Source organism: Dipteris shenzhenensis, chromosome 14 (assembly GCF_047967505.1).
Source record: "Dipteris shenzhenensis isolate YYH24624 ecotype China chromosome 14, Dip_SZ_1.0, whole genome shotgun sequence".
NCBI lineage: Eukaryota > Viridiplantae > Streptophyta > Polypodiopsida > Gleicheniales > Dipteridaceae > Dipteris > Dipteris shenzhenensis.
Window position 1 is genome coordinate 20,621,369 of NC_141609.1, and position 17,176 is coordinate 20,638,544.

At 41.5% G+C, this 17,176-nt stretch overlaps 1 pseudogene; it reads right to left on the reverse strand.

Annotated features, from left to right (window-relative positions):
* Positions 1-8,703: 8,703 nt before the first annotated feature.
* Positions 8,704-10,225, reverse strand: LOC147894328 (short-chain dehydrogenase reductase 3b pseudogene; annotated as a pseudogene).
* Between the last annotated feature and the right edge of the window lie 6,951 nt (positions 10,226-17,176).

Sequence of the window (17,176 nt, forward strand, 5' to 3'; positions counted from 1 at the left end):
GATAATCCAAAGTAATAAATTTCATTAAAACACTACATAATTAACCTTTTAGCTCATATTCTCCTCTTTAGAGCACCTCCAGTGCTTCAAGTTGCTTCTTTTCTTGAAAACAAAGACCATGGATCACATGATATTGATCCTGCAACCGTAAGTTCACATGGTAACATGGGAGATCTTCTCAAATGGTGCCATCAATCATTGCAGAGTTTACAGAGAGGGTGATAGGCCATGATAAAAGGTAGGTCATAATTGAGGAGGAACGAGAAGGACCAGGAATGATTACGAGGGAGGAGAAGCAAGCAAAGGACTACGTGTGAGGATGAGGGCAGACAAATAGGCATGAGTAGGAGGGAGGAGAAGCAATAGGAGTAGGCATGAGCATCAGGAAAGAGGAGCATGCATGAGTATGAGGAAGGAGAAGCCAAAGAAGGAGAAAGCATGAGCATGAGGGCATTGGAAAATGGATGAGCATGAGGGAGGAGGAGCAGGAAAAAGTAGCAGGGGGGAGGACAAGGAGGAGGATGCATGTGGGAGGAGGGACGAGGAGGAGGATGCGTGTGGACAAAGGGAAGGGGGGGGGAGGGACGAGGGACGAGGGCATGGATGATTTTTCCCTATTAGTTTCGTTAAGAAGTGAAACATTTATATTGGTATCGAAAGTTTGTATGCCCTAGTAAAAATAAAGTTTTGAAAAATTTTCCAAGCTTTGACACTTTTATGAGGAAAAATTTAAAGTCTCGTGAGGATTTACGACTTTTTCTCTAAAATTCAAAAGAAAATTAATTAAATTGTAATATGTTCTACAAATATTGTGAAACTAAAATAACTAGCTCGATAAACTTTTGCTGAGATTTCAAATTAATATATAAGTATAGCTTTAATAAAAACATCCCTGGAGGAGGGAGGAAGGGGGGGGGGAGGAGGAGGAGGAGGATGAATGGGACGTATGGGAGAGAAGGAGGGAGACAGGGGTGAGGATGGGGGGAGGAGGGAGAGAGAGGGATTTCAAATTCAAAATTGGAACTTTTGACTTTGGGAGAACTGCCCCCTCCTTGGTGTAAGAGGTGGCCCCCTCATAGTTGTAAGAGGTGGGAACAACTGGGCTTAACCCACCTAGGTAGGGGGGGTTAGGAATCCCTTGGACCCCATAATAGGGCTTTTATTAGGCCTAACCCATTAAATCTTAACCCATACCTTATGAGGCCCTTTTGAGGCCCCAATTCTCCCCTAATGCCTATGCTATCACTTCTGAAATTGACACAAGTTTGATTTGAGGTGTATATTGGTGTATATTAGAATATGTTGTGTGTGTGTGCATGTGTGTCTGTGTGTGTTTATGAGTGGTCATCTAAGTAAGTGTATGTGAGTAGTCATCAAATCAACCCAAGGTTGATTTGAAAATCTTGACTCATTTGTTGTGTTGCTTTAGGAAAACTCTCAGCATGTTTCTTTGTGTGTGAGTGATCATCATCAAATCAACCTACTTGGTTGATTTGCATAGCATGCTCATTGTGTTCAACACCCTATGCTACCACTTCTCAAATCGACCCGAGGTCGATTTGAAGTGTGTATGGGTGTGTCTTTAAATATGTTTGTGTGTGGGAGAGCGATCATTATATCATTTGTAGAGCCTATACATTATATTTAACACCCTAGGATATCACTTCTCAAATTGACCTAAGGTTGATATGTATTGTGTGTGGGTGTGCTACTTGGTATATCTTTGTGTGTACCCTATAGTATCTCTTCTCAAATCGACCCAAGGTCAATTTCCAGAGTGTATGCATGGCATGTAATCATATGATTGTATCCCTTAAAGTATACCATTTCTACATCATGACTTCAAGCAACCTAAGGTCGATGTGAATCTTTGAATGCCTTAGAGTGTGTGGGTATGCCTAATGCGCACTACACCTCAAATCGACCCAAGGTAGATTCTGTGTTTGTTTTTTTTCCAGAAAAAAAATTTGTGTGTGTTTTTATCACATATTGATAATTCTTAAATCGACCCCAGGTCGATTTGGAAAGTTCTAATTTCAATTTTCCAAATTTGAATTATTTTATTTTAAAATTTAAATTCAAAATTCTATTTCGAAGTTCAACCTTGTGTTTATTTTGGAAATGTCAATTTTGAATTTGAAATTCAAAAATTTAATCTCTAGATTGTGAGTTTTATTCACTTATAGAAAGAGAGACTAACAAAAGCACATGTTACTTGGTAGCTGGTACTTGTGGTTCATGGAGAGTTGTGTTTTGTGGAGCTTTCGAGGTAAGCTTGCAAACCTTTTAGTTGTTATAGATCTTGATAAAACCTGCACTTATCAAAATGTGGTTCAATAAAAGTTTAGTGAAAAAAAACTTTATCTTTGCATCAATTGATGCAAAGGGAGAGATTGTGAAGCCAATGAAGAGATCATGAAAGAAGACATGATTCACAAAGAGAGATCATGAAGCAAATGGACAAATTGTGAAAGAAGACAATTCCGAAGAGGAGACATCAAGTGATCCTTTTTGTTTTGAATTCATGCTGCTTTTCAAGTAGATAGTGAATGAGTTCCTAGAAGTCCTCTTAGGGAGATTTTGCATTGAAATCTGTAAAAATAGCAGCGAAGGAAGGACTTGTAGTTGAAAACTGTGAATCTGAGCCTGCCTTTGCCTATGGAGAACAGTGAATTTGAGCCTACCTTTTCCTAATCTATTAAAAAATTTAAAAGGCATGCCTACAAATTGAGTTTGTCATGTTCTAAGAGTGTTTGAAAGGACCATTCCCTAATAGGCTTTGTTGAGAGCACTGCTTTGTTGATTCTTCAAGGTTACCAGCACCCCAAAGGATGCAAGGGTTGGGGAAGCCGATAAAGTTGAATGAAAAGGACTCATCTATTGACTCCTAGATAGGGCGACATGAAAATTTATTGTCTGGTCTTCTTAGAGGTTGTATGAGTCCAGTTGTTTGAAGTAACTGAGCCATGGTTTGCTTTTAAGCTCATCACCCATTTGGATCAACCCAGCACTCTGTTGTTCTTGTTTGTGTCGTGGATTTGTGTTGCCAGCACTCCATTGTGCTCATCTTCTAGACCCAAATATGTGTCTTCAAGGACAATGAAGACATGACATGGGGTGAGAGTAGGTGTGAGGCCTAAGTGTGAAGACAAGAGGCGGGGTGAGGCCTGATCATGAAGAGGAGAGGTGGGGTGAGAGGCAAGGTGAGGAGGGAGGGAGAGACTATGAAGGATCAAGGGAGAGATCGTGAAGAAGAAAGGGGAGAGACCATGAGGCAACGAGGGATGCAGAGACCATGAAATAGAGCAGATGAGGCAAAGAGGGAGGTAGAGATTGTGAGGCAGCGGGCAGAGGAAGTGACAGAGAGCGTGAGTTTAGGTTTAGGTTTACGCTAGGGAGGGCCTTTAGGTAGGATAGCTCTTTTGAAAAAAAAAAAAATTTTACCCCATTTACACTAAAAAAGAAAATTGAAATTACCCTCACTTTGAATCCCCCCTTCAAAATTAATTCTGTCCCTCCCTTGGAATTATTTCTCCCCCCTTTCATTTCACTCTCCAGCCCCTATGAAGTTTTATTACCTTAATTTTTTTTTTCCTCCCCCACCCTACTAAAATTTAATCTTGAGCTAGAGCCCCCTAAATTTGATCTCCCCCATTTAATTTTCACCCCCATAAATTTTATGAGAATGGTTTCAATACATCTTGGTCCACCTTTGATCCCTTGTAATTTAGCACTTTTGTATTTTCAGGTTGCATGCCTTGTGCCTAGGATTTTCCCCGTTGAGTACAGGAATGTGCCAGTGCAGACAGTTCATCAATCGAATGTGTTAATATCCATAGAGTACAGTCACAGAATGAATGGTAATGAATGATTAGAGGTGATTAGGCTTCATGATTTACTTCAATGGTCCCAACCACAAAGGGAGTAGAGTTTTAAAATCTATGGGTTTTGAGCCACAAATCGCTCAAGACTTGACCTCCCCAATCTAGATTTTGAGGCTCACATCCAAGTTTTGAGCCTCAGATGGCTTAGGACTCAGATGGGCGAGGTTAACACAAGCATTATTTGGGACTCAGCTAAGAATTCCTCCTAATGCCAAGATTGTCCCAAGCATTCTTCTCCTGGGGCGCCAACTCCCTTTAGTAAGAAAACCTATCAAAATCTTGAGTATGAGATGAATTTAACAATATGCCATGCGTAGAAATTATTCAAACTAACATAGTTGTGTTCTACACTAAAAGAGCTTCAAATATGTCTTTACACCTTGAAATTTGGATAACACATGAAAAAGTTATGTTCATTTGAAAGGAGATGGGTTTTCATATTCTAGTATATTTTTTGTTTTACCCCCCCTCATCCAAAAGACCCCCCCCCTTGGGCCTCACATATTATGAAAAATATGTACAAATCTTAAAATCTTGCATATTTTTCAAGGTATATACCTTATATTTTGTGGGAGGGGGGACATGAAATATTCATATTTTTTCCTTGCATATTTGAAATTTTTTAAGGAAATCCATGCATATTGTATGGTTAACACAAGTGCTATTTTCAACACACGGAGAGACGTAATAACAGGAGATGCGATAGAAGAGGGAAGGAAAGATAGAGAAGATTCCTTGGCACCCTATGGTCCCAAGAGCCTTGTGAATTTAAATAAAGGGAGAGTGCAAAAAGGAAAAGGGTTGGCCCTCCCTTCAAAAGGTGACATGTATAAATTACCAAATGGTTGACTTTGGTCTTCATTGTTGTATGCACAAGTTTGGAATACAAGATCCCTCTTCTCTTCCAAGAGTGTCTTTGGGTGTCCTCTTGTTTCCCTTGTAGTGCCTTTGTGTTTGCCACTCTAAACCCCTTCAGTCTCTCCTTCCCTCCTCCTTATATCTCCCCTTCTCCCTCCCCTCTCCTCTCCTTTCTCCCCCTTCTCTCTTTCTGTTATGGAAACACATTGCAACAGTCCAGAGCCACTTGACTGACACATGTGGATGGCTTGTGCTTTGCATTGCTCTCACAAGGAGTAGCTTGGAGTGCAAGATCCATCGGAATTCCTTCAAGATCCCCATGACACATGAGTCACTGTTGAGACTATACATCTTTGGTGCCGCTACCAGGGAGTTCAAGATATGCTTTTGCATTGCATTTACCTTCTCTCATCATTTACCCATTGCACATTGTTTCAAGCTTAACTTGGAGCTTTGTTAGTGGAGTTGTAGGAGAGGAAAGAGTGAAGGATGCTAAGATATGGTGCCATCTGCACATATTAGAGGTTAAGGTATGGTATAGGAATGTAATAAAGTAGCCACCCTAGGATGTGGACTACATGTTGTGAAGATGTGGATCGAGGACATCCACAAGGAGAGATGTGGATAATAGGATCCCACAAGTGTTGACTATTCTAAGGGCTCTCTCTATATAAGAAGCCTATCATGTATTGATTGATATAGATATGCATTTGCTATCTCCGTCTCATGTCTTATTTAGTCTACTTTGAGCCTACCATTTATTGATTGATATAGATATACATTTGCTATCTCCCTCTCATGTCTTATTCAGCCTACTTTGAGCCTTCTTGATCTCTTGCTTTTAACATGGTATGAGAGCTTAGGTCTTGCTCATGTTCATTCTTCTTCGGGTGTTTCTTCGTGAGGATTAATGAGAGAGATCGAGAGATTGAGTGATTGAGTTTCCGTTCATTCTTCATGAGAGAGTGATCTTCTTCGAGAGACTCAGTGAGTTCTTTGAGATATTTTAAGAAGTTCTTCAAGAGAAAGAGAGAGAACTTCATTTAAGCAAGAGAAAGGATATAGAGATTATCTCTTGCAGTGTTCTTTTATGATGCTCTTCCTGTAGCCCATGTGATTGAGTTTCCGTTCATTCTTCATGAGAGAGTGATCTTCTTTGAGAGACTCAGTGAGTTCTGTGAGAGATTTTAAGAAGTTCTTCAAGAGAAAGAGAGAGAACTTCATTTAAGCGAGAGAAAGGATATAGAGATTATCTCTTGCAGTGTTCTTTTATGATGCTCTTCCTGTAGCCCATGTGCTCCTTCTTGCACATCGATAGCCCTCCACATCCAATAGCATCCTTGGTCAGCCTCCTTAAATGAGCAAGCAAGGACAGCCAACACAGGCAACCAATGACTCCTACAGCCCACAACTAAGATGCAACTATAGAGGCTCCTAGTCTCTCCATTGGCGGCTCCTATGGCCAAGTCTATAAAGGCCAGCTACCTCCAATCATCCACATGCACTCATTGGCCTCACCAAGCTTCACTACAACTACAATGCTTTTGAGAGAATTTGGTAGCGCTTCCTTCTGGCTCGAGAGATAGGAGAGGGAAGGCACTCCTCAACCAACTACAACCTCAGCCTCTCCAAGCAGTTGCCTACACATCAACTTCAACTAGCTTATGCCCTCCATTCTACACCTCCAGCCGCTCCACAAAATGCCAGTGCCTTGCAATAACCAGCTGTCCTAAAATGTCAGCAATGGGAAATAGAGGACCTATGCAAGAAACTGTAGGGTTTTCAATTAGAGATTCTGGAGCAAGAAATACTTCATTTAAGGAATGATATGTTGAAGTATGAGCTAGAGAGAGAGAAGCCAGTATTGGAGCTACATGGGGAGAGAAAAGTGCAACTTGAGCGAGAACAATGCATTAAAGAGCAAGAGTTGAAGATAAAAAATCTAAGCTTCTCGGTGATCACTTCAGCTTTAGATGATTCGTCAAATAAGATAATAACAGATGCAGAACTCCATAAGACATCAATGAGCTGCCTCGTCAAATAGCCGCCTCATCCCTAAGAAGTTCTGCTATCGCCCTTTTTTTTTCAAATATGTTATCCTTCTAAAGTTCTGAGATCCTACGCGTGGCATTTCCACATCATCAGCCAACTAACCATGTGATATGGTTCAACCCAAGTGTTATGTGCACCTGACTAACCCAACTATGTTTGCAGGTTGAAGAAAGCTCTCTATGGGCTGAAGCAAGCACCTAGAGCATGGAATGAAAGGATCAATAGATACCTGCACGAGCTTGGTTTTGTAGTTGGGAAGGATGATCATTCACTGTTCACAAAGAAGACAATTGCTGGATATGTTGTGATTGTGATTTATGTTGATGATCTGATTCTAACTGGTAGTGATGATGATGGCATTGCTGAAAGTAAGAGCAAGCTGAAAATGGAGTTTGATATGAAGGATCTAGGGGACTTGAAGTTATTTCTTGGCATAGAGGTGTTGAGAACACTTGATGGCATTTGGCTTATGCAGAGGCAGTATGCCTTGAATATGCTAGAGAGGTTTGGCATGAAGGATTGCAAACCAATGGATATCCCCTTGGATCAAAACTTTAAGATGATGGCTGATTCTGGAGAGTGTGCGCTACCACTCTCGCATTCGATGGCCGTACCTCAATGATCGCGCTCTGTAAACAAGACACCGCTTCCCCTATAGTGCAACCACCTTCAAGGGGGAAGGAAGTTCTAGAAAAAGATAATCTCGAAGCTCCGAAGATATCCTAGCCTCCCATTCATAGTCCCAAGAAAAACTTCCACTCCCACTCCACTCAAGGCCATTACCCTATTCATAATAAGGGTCTCTTTGACATGAATTATAGTTTTTCCACCTCGCCTTCCCAAGACCATTTCCGTCGGTAGTACTCAGATGTCACGTGAACAATGGGTGTGCAAGGACATCCTCCATGCACAATGCTACTACAAAGGAGGGCAAAAATCTTGGATTCTTACCAACATGGGAAGGGTTCTGACCCCTCCTCATCCCATTCCCAAATGGACAACTCCCTCAAAGAGCAAGGTTTGACAACATCAATCACCATGTCCATAGAGACAATCGCCAAGCCTAGGAGGCAGGTACGGATGACTCACCCACGTTGGGTTGCAAGGAAGCTCTTGGAGGCCCAAGGCTACTACAATCTTGGGCCTACAATGGAGATGTTATATTTGGATCCCAAACCATCCAGTTACATAGAATTCCTAAGCTCATGGCACTTGGATTTGGGAGGTAGTAACACAAGGACCTACACCAACCCCTAGTGCGATCCTCCAAGGACCTACCCTCAATTCCAGTATAAAGAAATCCACTCAAAGCCCAAAAAGTACCATGATACCATGTGTAGTACTGCCAAAAGAGAAAGCAAGAAAGATTAAATATCACTCATAATGTGGAGTATCTCAAATGAGGTAGAATGGTATTTGATCCTCATATGTGTTAGATTTGGTATTAGAGTTTAAATGGTGATCAACTCCTTTACATTTGGAGTTCAACCATTCAAATGCAACATATAATTAAACTTGGGGCTTGCCTCTAATGAAAAGTGATAATTCTCGAGAAACAAAGGGAACATCATTTACAATTAAATAGATTCGTGCTATCTATCATGCCCTTTAAAGAAAGTGAGAAAGAATAACTAAATGCTCGATTAAATCTAAGTTATATCCTTTTCTTGTGACAGTAATAAATAGCTCTAATATTTATAATTAGGTATTACAAATTTTTACTATATATAAAAATAGAGGAATCTAGGTGTGACACCCCTTATTTGTGAGCTTCTAGATCTTGACAAATTGAACTCCAATGTTCCTTTCTCTGTCGCCAATTTTTACTCAAGGGAAAAAGAAACGTAAAAATTATATAGAGCACATGAGGGCAAGGTTACAGTAGCAGGAGGTCTTGGTAATTGCTATTTTAGGCACTGTCAAGGGAGTGGTTGGTGGCAGTGAAGCCTCCATCAAGAAGAAGGTTAAGGCCACTAATGTAGGAGGCATCATCGGAGGCAAGAAAAAGAGCAGATTTGGCAACGCTAAGGGCAGTGAGGGGGCTGCTCTTGAGATTTCCCATTGTAAAACCATGAGCCTCAACATCGGCAGCAGAGAGTGAGGGATTATTGGTAGACTCACGGACGTGACTAACAGCTAGAGGGGTAGCAACACCGAAGGGGGAAACACAGTTAACTCTAATGCCATGCTTGCCAAGGGCACTGGCACCTGCCCTTACAAGTCCTAAAACGGCATGCTTGGATACAGTATACGCAACAGGGGCCAGGCCTGCCATGACGCTGGCAACACTAGATGTGCAAAGGATGACTCCCTTGGTCCCTGCCACCTTCATGACCCGCCCAGCATGCTTCATCCCGAGTGCCATCCCCCTCACATTCACCGCGCATACATTGTCAAAATCCATCATATCCATCCCATCCACATCCTCCATCAGCTTCCCCCTCCCCAAGATGCCAGCATTGTTAAACATTATATCCAGCTTCCCAAACCTGTCCACTGCCATTGCCACCAATGCCTCCACCTCCTCCTCCCTCCTCACATCGCACCTTACATACGTGGCAACAGACTGACCAAGCTCCACAGCCAACTTCTCCCCCTTCTCGTCTTGGATATCTGCTATCACGACCTTCGCTCCATGCTCCACAAACAACCTCACAGTGGCCTCCCCGATTCCACTAGCTCCGCCTGTGATTATGGCCACCTTACCATCAAGCCTGAGAAAAAACAAGTTCAAACTTTTGTAAGAATGCTCCCAATTTAAGATAAGACTAAAATATGTGTTCTTGAGATGCCTAGACGACCATTCGATGAACAACCAATAGGCTAGGAATTTGTTTAGCCTCAAACTTTTAAGTTGAATTTGTTCGAGCTTGCGATGAAGGGTGAAGCACTCTGAGAAAAGATCATTTCGCATTAACTAACAATGCAATTTGAAAGAGTCATCTGCACGGTCGATATGACAGTTTACTACAAATTTGCATTACATATCTCGTACCAAAGAAGGTTGCCGGAGAGACAAAGCTATGGGTGATGCACTTTTGTATGGTGCTTGAAATTAGGGACTTAGGGACCGCGTCACACCTTCAATTCTCCAAAGGACCAAATTAATTCCAGGTGTACACATGTAGGAGAAAATCATAAGTCGATTTCGCCAGCAACTGGTAACGACGAGGAATATAAAAGCAACTTGCATCTGCGATCGGCCTTTCCATTTCAAAGGCTACTCTACTCGACGAGCATTGGAAGCAACATATATGACATGAAAAGGACCACAAGATCGATATTATTAGCCTCGTTCCGCAGGACGGAAAATCTTTGCCAGCCCGTCGTAACTCTATGCTCCTAACATTTTTACGAATTTTCAAAAAATTGAGGTCGTTCGAAGAATATGACCTTCTGTTGATTTTGCTGTGATCGATCGCAGTGGCCATCATAGACTACCAACTTATCCTCGACTTTGGGATCACTTTAAAGCGAAAAAGCAGAACTGCAAAGGACGTTTCTCCAGATGAGTGCCAACATGGGAAGGCTGCTCAGCACAGTAAACCTGCGAGGAGCCAGAAGGATGTTCTACTTACCGGTGACGATCTGTAGAGCCAGGAGCGCATGCGAAAGAACGCTTCACGAGTTCACAGCTGCTAGGCAGGTCCGAGCTTTATAAGCGAGTCTAAGACAAGGTAACGTAAAGGAGGGACATCTGATGGTCTCCAAGATGCCATAAGCATGACTGAGGTGATAAGATTCAAATGCAGTTGTGAAACGGAAGCTTGGGCATGACATTTCAACTTCCAATCGCGACAAGTCTGGTAAAGGAAGGACATGCGATGCTCTCCAAGATGCCAAAAGCATCACTGAGGTGATCATAAGATTCAACAGCGGGATGCGAAACGGAAGCTCGGGCATGCTGTTTCGTGTTGAATCGAACAGTTAGCGCTGCCTCATTTTTGTTGCGCAACAAAAGTGAGGATATTTACGGTAGGGAAGTTTTAGTTTTCTAAGCCCTCCTTGAGCTATGTGTCATAAGAATATACTTTGATGTTCAAAGATCTAATGGTGTGAACTATGCTTTATTTTTGGATGTGTGAATTGCTTTTTTTTGGGGAGTGAGAACATGGATTAAAAGACATGCTTCCTCGCAATTCTTAGTCTTGGTGCATTGTCGTTTGTTCATCTCTAGCCATTGAGAGTAAGCTTCTTCTCAACTTTGTTTTGAGCATGGTCTTGGTGGTTTTTCATCCTAGTCGAGCAAAGCATGCCAAGCTATTTCCCATCATAAAAGCTTAGCATGGCAGACTCTTCAACGAACGTAGCTGAGGCTACCAACCACATCGATGAGCAAGACTTGCCATCTCTAGCAAAGACTCATGAATTACAGAGCTTTGTTGAAAGATTGATAATCGCAAATGCTCAATAACAAAGATGAAACATGAAACACTCTGGGTGCTTTAAATTGCTTCACATCCAGAAAAGCAGATTCAACGGAAGAAATTCGACGAGCAATTGGAAAAGTATGATCTTCCTGAATTCAATGACAACAAGGTAGAATGAATTCACTTTCCCATCAATCCGTCTCTGTGTCGCAATTCTGTGGGGCTGTCAAACTAAGCATATCGCTTGTGACCAAATTTACATTGATAACAATCAAAGTGACAAACACCGCTTTGACTCCGACTGCGTTCAACTTGCTTAACTAATCAAAGACCAGAGGTCATTCTAGAGATAGAAAGATTTCAGCGTGATCTGGTCCCTCATTCATCTCTGTGGTCGAAGCATGGCACTAGCCTAAGCTGGTCCCTCAGTCACTGCTGTGCCCGAAGCATGGCACTAGAATAAAATCTAGTTGAGACCTCTTCTCTTGTGTGTCAATGTATCATTTGAAATATCGTGGAGAATCATCTGCAGTTCATGTAGGGATCAGAGCACGCCAAAGTTTTGCGGCCCATTGTCAATTGATCAATGCAAATGATATGAATGGCTGTCTTTTCATTAGTGGAATAGCTTAAGATATCTACACTCCCAACATTTTAAACAATCCAGGCACTGCACCGCGTTTGGAAATCACAAAGAAGAACAAGGAAGTCCAGCAATTAGGATTGGGAACGAACATCACTAACAATACAACAATTGGGATTGGATTGCTTCACTTTATGTGCTCGTCATCGATGCCTCACTCATCTCACCATCATTTTTGAGTAGCCTCAAGCACAGCTGCTAAGAAAACGCAACCTAGCTTTTGCGACTATGCTCGAAAGCAGCATCCAGGAAGGTGGTGAGTCATAGGTAGAACATCTTGGCGAGTCGTAGGTATAGCATGAAAAGCTCTTGATGGACGTATAGCCTTTGAATTGCTTCAGCTCTTTCGATTGTCTGCTTGATGTGAGAATTCTGTCCGAAGGCGGAGATGGAATTGGGGAATAAAAAACAAAGTCCTCACACGGAACGAACGAATTTTTCAAACGATCATCTTTCTTGCATCTATCTCTTGCGGGAGGAGGCATCCTTGATTCATATGTCACACATCAATATGAACAAGTAGCATGTCCTTCAATTTCCTCCTCCAGTGTAGCGATCAAGGCGACGATTGGTGCAAACCCCACCAAGATGGACAGCAATGGGGTTGAGCAAGAAAGGAGAATTCATCAAAATTCTTCCAAGTTTTGGCTTTGAATCCAATGATCCACCTACTAAATTATATCTAAAGTATTGATAAAAGCTAGGTTTTAGAAGTCCACTACCACATTTGAATCTCATCACCCTCATGTGCTTTGATCATTTTCTATTTGTGGGCACAGATTAACATGGGAGTCATTAGAAAAATCTGGGCTTACCTTGGATTATAACTCTTTGGGAAAGAAAGCGCGCCGCCTCCCCACCCACATTATGTCTGGTTATAATAATTATATGTTATATATTATCATATAAATATTTTCAATTGCTCATCCATTCAAAATTACTTGTTTTCAATCTGAATTCTTACAACATTCCTCTCTTTTGATGCATGTTCTCGATGCGAGGGAGTAAGGAAACCCAAGTTGAATGCAAGATCAAAAGATATCAACACCTTTATTCATATGATTGTAGTCCATGTGACAATATTGTATAGACTGCAATGAGGATCAGTTATGAGCTCTTGCAAGTGTCGCCTTATTCATCTATTTGTTGGGCTTTAACTCCCAAATCGCACAATCAATATGGACATCACCAACTTATTAATAACTCACCACCCTTGAAATTTGCAGGGAGGATCAGCTCCTAACGGACCCTATGTCGTGTCTTATGTCCATATTTTTACTCATTCATTTTTGTCCTTCAAATGTTTGATAAAATACTACGATTCAGGTTCAATGTTGAGTTAGTAGTTACATGCTCCTTGATAGAAAGGCTCATACCGCAAATCTAGTTTCTAAAATTGGAATGTGTCAAAGTGAGGATATTTTCTGCTGGTTATTAGCACTGCCTCCTTTTTCTTTCGCAACAAAAGGAAAATATTTATATTATGAAAAACTATATTTGCCAGTAGGCAGCATTTCCATCATGGAGCACTTAACTACTACCTCGAAATTGCAGTTGAATGCTAGTATTTTATGAAATTTTCAAGAAAAAAGGAAAATGAGTAAAATGGAACATCATATGTGAGACACGGTCCCTTAGGACCTGATCCTCCCTGTAAATGTCAGGGGTAGTGATTTATTATTGATTTTGTGATGTCCATATTTTGGAAGCTGAAGTCTAACAAATTCATAAATAAGGCGATACAATAACTGATCCTCGTTGAAGTTTATGTAATATTGTTAGATGGACTACAACCATATGATTAAAGGTGTCGTCATCCTTTGATCTTGCATCCATCTTGGATTTCCTTGCTCCCTTCCATCGATGAGTAAAGGTGTCCTGATCCTTTGATCTTACATCCATCTTGCATTATTTATATCATACTATATAATATATAACTATTATAACTGCACATAGTGTGGAGCGGGGGAGGCAACACATTTCCTTCCCCAACAAGTTATAATTCGAGGGAACGGGCCCTTCCTTGGGTGTCGAGATAATGTCAAGAATATTAGTGCCGAGGCCCGAGTTAAGTCTCGTGAATGGATAAGATTATTACTTGAATGTCAATAGTCATAATCGTAGTGAAATGCTAGTAAAATCACTACAAGAAAATTCTTGTTGTCTTTTGGCAATTTTATGATCGCTCAATTTCTCTTATAGATCATAATTGAAGTTTATAAACTGCCACACATGGCACCAACTAGTCATAATACCTGCAAACCACCAATCCTACCATTTGATTAGATATGGGATGCTATCAATAGTCACATTTGTACTACAAATTTACAAATCAGCATCTTGCATGCACTAGTAATTTGCTGCTATTTTTGTATTTCCAAATCCAATAGTTTCGTTATTTCATCAAATCATATCCTAGCAAACTCAAAACAATGGCACCTATTCTGAAGGAAGAGTCTTGATGATATTGCCATAAAATACATGTCAAATGGTAGAATTTTCTCATCTTTGATTTCAAAGAGAGGTTTCCAGTGACTTTGCCAAGACTAAGTTTAGAACATTCCCACTAAGTTTAGAACATTCCCACTTTGTAATCATTGTTGCCGTTCTTCAATCTATTACTTCTTCTAGAGATTTCATAAGGGAATTCCTCTTTCCTTGAGTCCTTTAGCCTCCTTTAGGCCACCTTCAAGCATTCAATTCATGAATGGCACTGAACAGGAGGTGAAGACAAAGGTTCGGCTAGAGAGGGGACACACAATCATCATTTGCCAGAAGCTAGAAGCTGAATGATGCTAAAAGTATCGCACGATGGATAAGAGAAAGTATTCTAGCTTTGTCCGATGGAAGCTAGAAGAATAAATTTGGAGGCATAGAAATGTATTAGATGATAGATTGAGGAATGGTTGGCAATAGTCAATGTCCGACTTTGTGCTTTTGATGATCTTAGTAGTCGATGAAAGCCATGATAGCAGGCACCACCTCAAAATAAAGCCACTGCAATAGACATTGTATATTTTTGGCTTGCCTGAAAGGTAGCCTTAGTAATGAAAATCCACTTTACAAAAATTAGGAACTTTCATCTTCAAAAATTATTTCTCCACTACTTAGTCCATATTTGGACATATTCCAATGCAACTAGAGTTTAACTTCCACATAATCCCCCCTCCCCCCCCCCCCCTTCTCCCTATAAGCTTGTTTGTGGAGCTCCTTACTCATGGCCTTAGCTTTGCATGCTCCATGGTCTTTGGGTCCTCCCAATTCAGATGAAACTCATCAGTTGAACAAGACACCATATAGTTCTATACATAGTAGGGTCTTCCACAAGCTCACCTGCATCTACGCTCAGCTTCACATTCTGCTCCAAAGGAACTGAAATAGGTCTGGAATGTACTGCTTCTCCTACATCACGTAATGGCTAATTTGTCTGGTTTCATACATAGGTGCCTCCTAAATAATTACTTGGTTTATGGGAGTAATCCGTTGGTGGTGGGGGTTGTAGATCTAGAACTGGCAGAGGCAATGGCAAGTTTTGAGGCCATGATGGCCCTTGGTTGGCATGAGAGGTGTGAAAATATATGGTGGGGGTGGGTGATCACAATAGAGCATAAGCCTTTAGCCCTTCCATATCTATAGATCTACCTGTAAAGAAAGAGGGAGAGAGATAGGAGACTCAAGTTCAGCTTTCTTCACAACACACAAAAGAGGGAGGACACAAGGTTGGAGGGTGAAGTCTTTCTTCACTTTTGCACACAACAACAATACAATAGAAGAGGGAAATACCCTATATGTCAAAACCTAGAATACGTGGTTCATATGTGAACCCAAACCAAAACATACGTGGTAGTCTAACTACACCACAAGTACAACTAACATAGGCGGTGACATAAATGATAGTCATCCAGGAGATATGTCGGGGATAGAGCTTGATATCTCAACACTCCCCCTCAAGCTCAAATCCATCTCACATACACCAAGCAAGCTCCTAAATCTGTGAAGCTTCTCGGTACCCAATGCCTTCGTAAAAATATCAGCCACCTGCTCCTCAGTGCTGACATAGACAAGATCAATCTCACCAGCTAGAACCTTCTCTCTCACAAAGTGATAATGCACCTCAATGTGCTTCGTTCTAGCATGATAAACTGGGTTATTAGCAAGCATGATGCTGCTAATGTTGTCACAATGAATGACAACTGCTGCATGAATTGACTGTCCCATATCTGTAAGTAGCTTCTGTAACCAAGCTACCTCACATGCAGCCATTGCTGCACCCCTGTACTCAGCCTTTGTGCTCGACAAGGCAACTGTTGGCTGCTTCTTGCTGCTCCAACTGATGGCACCACTCCCAAGGGAAAACATAAAACCACTAGTAGATCTCCTGTCTGAGACACTACCAGCCCAGTCAGCATCTGTGTATCCATGTACCTGTAATGCACACCCAGCTTCATAAAACAGTCCATAATGCAATGTGGACTTCACATACCACAGTATGCGCCTAGCCGCATCCAAATGTGGCTTCCTCGGTGCCTGCATAAACTGACTCACCAGCCCCACAGCATAGCTCAAATCTGGTCTGGTTATAGTCATGTAAATCAAGCTACCTACTATGCGCCTGTACATAGTAATATCTTCAAGAAGCTCACCTGACTCTGCATTGAGCTTCACATTCTGCTCCAATGGAACAGAGATAGGCTTACAGCCTGTCATCCCATATTTGGACAGCATGTCCAAACCGTATTGCCTTTGCAACAGCCATATCCCACTCGGGGATCTAATAACCTCAATGCCCAAGAAGTAACGCAGCTCTCCCAAATCCTTCATCTCAAATTTCTGCTTTAACAGCAGCTTCACTTCATTAATGTCTGCATCACTATCACCTGTAATAATCAAGTCATCAACATAGATGACTATAAGCACAATCCCTCTGTTTGTCCTTTTCACATAAAGTGAAAAATCTGAATTGGAAATCTGAAATCCAATAGTGACAAGATATTGCCCTATCTTGTCTGACCATGCCCTCGGCGCCTGTTTTAAGCCATACAAGGCTTTGCGCAACCTGCATACAAAATCGGGGTGTGCTTTATCCTCATAACCTTCTGGCTGCATCATATAAACCTCTTCCTGCAAGTCACCATGCAAGAAGGCATTTTTCACATCCATCTGATGCAAAGACCATCCCTTTGCAGCAGCCATAGCAATTACTGCTCTCACGGTTGCCATCCTTGCAACTGGGCTGAAAGTTTCCTCATAGTCAATTCCATATGTCTGTGCAAAACCTTTGGCAACCAATCTTGCCTTGTACCTGCTAACAGACCCATCAGCATTGTGCTTTACTTTGTACACCCACTTGCAGCCAATAGCCTTCTTAT